Source organism: Camelina sativa, chromosome 8, assembly GCF_000633955.1.
Source record: "Camelina sativa cultivar DH55 chromosome 8, Cs, whole genome shotgun sequence".
NCBI classification, from domain to species: Eukaryota; Viridiplantae; Streptophyta; class Magnoliopsida; order Brassicales; family Brassicaceae; genus Camelina; species Camelina sativa.
In genome coordinates, this window is record NC_025692.1 from 12,793,265 (window position 1) to 12,799,145 (window position 5,881).

General features: G+C 36.6%; 1 long non-coding RNA gene across 1 annotated transcript; it reads right to left on the reverse strand.

Moving 5' to 3' along the window:
- Positions 4,757 to 5,568, reverse strand: LOC104707082. Its single transcript, XR_754547.1, has 2 exons — positions 5,315 to 5,568; positions 4,757 to 5,063 (listed from the first exon to the last, which is right to left on the reverse strand). It is a non-coding gene; the product is annotated as an uncharacterized LOC104707082 (long non-coding RNA).

Below are 5,881 nucleotides of genomic sequence, written 5' to 3' on the forward strand. Positions count from 1 at the left end.
ATAGAATGACTAATTCCAAACTACTCACTATGAGCCTAATGTAATCTCATTACTACTCGCATTATATCTACTAACACATAAGTCAATCAAGCAATGACAAGATTAGCTAAGAGCAATCGATCAATCAATCAAACAAACAAACAATGAAACAATCAACATGAAACAATTAAACAACAACATACACAACGCCCAATTATCATGCCAATGTATACCAATTATTGACCATGAACAACCAAGCAGCATAACGGTGATACCAACGATAGCCTTAGGCCTGGGCGTTTGGGTACCCGTTCGGGTTCGGGTCAGGTATTTCGGATTTTCAGGTATTTCGGTAAAAAGGTCCTAGACCCATTCAGGTATTTCTAGTATTCGGATCGGATTTCGGATAAACACCCATCGGGTTTGGGTTTTACCTAGTACCCAAAATATATTTCAGATTTAGGTTCGGTTCTGATTATTTACATCTTAAGCTGAACAAAATACTCGAATTCAATCTGAATTCCAAACAAATCCGAATTCAAATCTCTCCAACTGAAGAAAATTTATGGAAAACACCTTATTATTGAAAATGTTCTATTTGTTTTCTTTCTCTTCTTTGTATTTTTTAATATCCAAAAATAATATTTTAGTATTTAGAATGTAAAATAAATAATGCATTTAAGTCTGTATAAAATAATTATAACCTTTTATATCTAAAATTTCAAATAACGTTATAGATTGTGGGGACAATTGCATCTAGTAATATATAAATACTTGAAGTTTTAATAATAACAACGGATATTTAAGTGGCAAAATGGTTACAATGAACCCCTTAAATGCTTAAGGTAGTGGGTTCAAGTACTGCTAGTGACTATGTTGCCTTGGGTTATGTCGGGTTAGTTCGGGTACCGGGTTCGGGTACCAGGTTCGGGTATTTTTCCCAGGGCTAGATAGCCTAATCTCAATAATTAATGCACAAGGAATTATGATAATTAAATTCTCACATCAAACAATAGATCTTGGAATCATACTAAGTATAGTTCCTAAACCTCACACAAACGACACAATCTTAAAATAAATAAAGCAAAGATGCTAGATCTAAACCAACCAATCAAATTGATTTCACGTAGAAACGTAGATCTAACTATAATGCATAATTTACACAAGTATAAACATGCAACCTCAAGCCTAAACTCAAACACAAAATAAAATCCTAGTCATGTGCTACTAAAAATGCTTCAATACTCACCTTGGCCTTAACGTCGAGAAAACGACATTCTACCCTTGCCCGCCTATTGATCTCGATCCAATTAGCTTTATCCAATGATGGATCTAAGCTTTAGACCGAACCAAAAACATAGAAAATATTCTAAAAAGAATAAAAGACTAAAGGTAGAACTTACTTACCGGATACCCGACCACGACTCTCAACTCGACCAATTTTTACCTGACTCGTCCCGCAAGCTTCTATAACTAACGAACGGTCTAACTAACTACCTACGGTGGGATTTTTGGTTTGCTGATGAAAAATAATGAATGGATCTCGTCGCTTTATATAGTGAAAGGAGACTTAACGCCCAAGCTAAGCCAAGCACGAGGTGGAAGATAAGCTTTATCCAAAAGCTTATCTAGTTTCTATGTTTATTCTTATCCAAACTCAAGCTTGTGTCCACTTATGTTTACCACACGCCTTCCTTATCCAAGCATGTGGTACAACATGGAAAACACACTCCAAGCTGGTGACACAACTACTTGCACCACAAGCACCTCTATGATAAAGCAGCTTTTCAGTCAAAACTGAACCAAGAGTTTTTCGACCAATTTTTACGGCTAAACTGATGTAATGTGGTTTGTACTTAACCACTTACTAAACATGGTTGTCTCTGTATCCAAACCCGTTCAATCTTCGCTCGCTTGTCTCAGCCATAATAGCTCATTCTCGGTAAAACTAGTTTTTCTCTGATAGAAACTAGTCACTTCCACAAACTCTGAATATTCCTCGGCAAACTTAATATTTACCTTGTTCAAAATGCAACTCTTGACTGAACTTGATAGCTTGTTGATAACCATTCAATAATTGATAGATCTTGTCCTGTATTCAACTAACGACGATGGTGTTGATAGCATATCAACCAAATGTTGGCCCTTCCGATAATTGTTTCGGTCATGTCCTTTGACCGAATGCTTATCATCTTCCTGTAGCCTTACTGGCCATTGCCACTAATAGCCGGTCTTTCCCTTCTCGATACTTGATGGTAGCCGATAGAAATCTTAACTCACTCATGATTTGATATAAAAATCAATTCAACCGTTTTTCTTCGCTCAATCCTTCAAATAAGGCTTCGGTCGCACATCCACGTTCGCGACCTTCCGTCCGTATACTAGGTCAAAATCAGGGTTATTACACTCGTCCATCCAATAACCCTTAGAAACTCGCCTCCCTCGACTCTACAACACCCGACAGCTCTTTGGGATCTCCTCTGATATTGGAACTCTATGCGTACTTCGAGGTAATGAAGCAATGAGTTGCTCTAGGATCATTCAAGAAGTGGGACTTAAACCCGCCCACCAATAAAGTATCTACACAAACTTCATGTGTTAAGAACCTAGCAACACAGTCCATCTACGGTGAACTCCAACCACAAATGCTGCCACGATTGATTTAACATGCCTGAAGGCTTCTCATAAGCCTCAAAACATGGGCCTGCTAGCCCTCCATGGCTTAGTCCCACACACACACAGAAACCATTTTCCTTTGTTTCGAAGAGGATGTTCAAGGACTTCATGTCACACACAATTGACTAACTCACATAATCAACCAAAACATGCAATCCAAACATTAACAACGAAATTCACAATGAACCCAAACCTAGAACTGTAAGGGCTATAATACAAAACTGAGACGAAACAACCCATTTTAAAAAAAATATCTATTGATCTCATTCTCACTAACATCCTAACATCAATCAACTTTGCTGGTCGAGTTAACTGAACATTAGACCAATGGTACTCCAATAAATTAAATAGCCAATAAACCAATGATTCAACAATAATCAATATTCAATAACCACCAATGTCATAAAGCAAATAACCAGCATCCTAATATCATCCTAATGACCCAAATATAGAAACCTAACAAAAGCCATAGACCAATCAAACGAGCCAATAGAACATCCACTTTTTCATATCCTTGATTCCACGATCATATTTTGCATTTACCTGCACCACAAACAACAATTGAGATGCATGGGTATCATCACAAATACTAATAGAAGCAATCCTCCCATCTACTAGGCTATACAGACAAGCAATTGAGAATTTCCAAACAACAAACAACATAAACAATCAAACCAGAAACAAGGAACAAAGCGTCAGCCACCTGCTAAAAGAGTGGTGTCGATGGCCACTTGCTAAACATCTCCAAAAACTCTAATTTAAGTCATTTGAGACCTCCACATGGTGATGATCAACACTAGTAGAGTCCCCACACCATCCTCACATTGGTGTCGATCGATACTTATGCCGAGCATCGTTCTCCTTTGATCTCCAGCCTAGATCTCCAACTCTAGTCACCTCTCACTTGTCCAAGACATCCACAAGAGCGAAACCAAGCCACATAGAACACGAAAATCACACAAATATTCAAGAGAATCAATCACACAACTTATAGAACCCAAAAACAGAGAGTCTCAAGCTTAGATCAACTATGATCATGCACTCACCTTTTTCAAGGAAAATTGTGACACTAAACCCACGAAAATAGCACCCTAGCAAGCCTCTATCACGTGCTTAGCCTCAGGTCTCCACCCACAGGAACAATCTCTCAAGAGCATGCAAAGGATTTATTCCAAAAGCTTACAAGATATTCTCCATTGTTTCTTTATCTCTCTGGAAACGACAGAAGAGACTCCCTAAATCTCTAGGTCGACTTCCAGCTTAAATATCACGGTTTAGGGTTTTTTCCAAACCAAATCGCTCGAATTCGATGATTTAAAATAAACCGAATAAACCAGAAATTGATGGGTGTCGATCGAAACCCATCCCGAAACCACCAAAATTGATTTGCCGATGTTACCATTTTGTGGTTAGTGCATGACCATGACTTATGTTACAAAATTGAAATAGTTTAGTTCGTTAATTGTGATGTGTGGATTGATTTCTTGTGTTTTGAATTTGTTATTGTTTCCCTTTTGTGGTTTTGTTCTATATGTGCATGCTCGTGTTGAGGAACGAGTTGGTGCAAGAGGAGGGATTTGTTACTGAGAAAGATGCAAGGATCAAGCGAAGTTGTGTTGCAAACTCGGTGTTGATCGATATCAGACGGGGTGTCGATCGACACCAACTAAGTAGCCGAGGAGATTAAGCATTGGGTGACGATCAATTCAATAGGAGGTGTTAGTCGACACCAACACGTAACCGATGAAGAAAGTAATGTGGTGTCGAACAATACCAAAGGTGGGTGCCAGCCAACATTGACATCAGTTGTGTATTTGTGCAGTTCATGATTGCCCTGGTTTGGTTGTGTTAAATTGAAATTTTGAATTATTTTTTATTTTTATCTAATGTTTTCTTATTGATATAGTTTATCTTTTTCCTTTATAACCAGTTTTTCTGTTGATGACCTGCAATTAACAATACTTGGCTGCTTTAGAAAAAGGTGTATTTTTAGAAAACGAACAAAAAATGGTGAAGAAAATCCCAGGAATATTATTAGAGCATCTCCATTGGTTGGTGCTTAACAAAGTTGCATAATAATTTTTTCATTACAAATTTTGAAAAAAGTTAAGTTAAGAATTTTATTAGGAAACTGTAATGATCCTTTTCAACAATGACAAATGACAAATGGAACCTGCAGAAAGTGCAGGATATCAAAATCAAAATGAGTTTGATCATGGATATAGCCAAAGTTGAAAGCGCTAACGTTGATAAAGAGTGGAGGCAGACAAACATAATCTTTCGCAACAAAATTCATAAAACTCCAGAGAGATTAACACTTGTTCTTGTGACTCTCATCACTGAAAAATTTCCGCTTGACAATCCGCGAACCACAAAGATCCGCTGATCATGGCTAGTCCCATGATCGTCTTTAACACACAACAAAAACATAGAAATATATCAAATTTAATTCAAAGATGTCTTTAACACACAACCAAAACTTATACAATCTACCAACAAAAACAGAGAAACTAGGGCTAAAACTTGCACAAAATTTCGATATATAAAATATGGCTTAATATATAAGTTTTGATATATATCTCCACCTTAAGAGAGTAAACAAAACAAAATTTCACCTAGTAATATTCATAAATCTGTAGCTTCCGATAAGCCGCCCTACCTCAAACGAGTCAGCGTTGGTGATCAACCCCGCCGCCCCCACATGCAACCGCAAAGTCAGTCGATTCCGTCCGCGCAAATTCAGAATCTAACCACCGGAGAATCTTAAAGATTTCTGACTGTTCAATTTGACAGAACATTTCCGAAAGTTTTGCCGATGAAACAATCGTAAAATAGGGAGAGATACAGATAGAGAGAGACGAGAGAGAAAAACAAAAAATTAAAATAAAAAAAAACTTTTTTATTCCCAGCCAATCCTATTGACATCCACCTGCTTATTAACGATTTTAAAACATCTAATACTAGTATTTATTCCCGTGCTATGCACGAATATAATTTGTTTATTTAAGAATTATTCTTTTAGAAGAAAAATAATAATATTCTTAACATAATATTAAATCAATACTGTTAAACCACACCAAAAACAAAATCTAAACAATACTGTTAAAAGAAATTTAATATTTTTGATTTTGTAATCCGTTTACTACAATTTGATATAGATATAGTTACATATTTTTTTCCTCAATATGTTGATCTCTAACAAATAAAGCCATTAAATAATCATAAT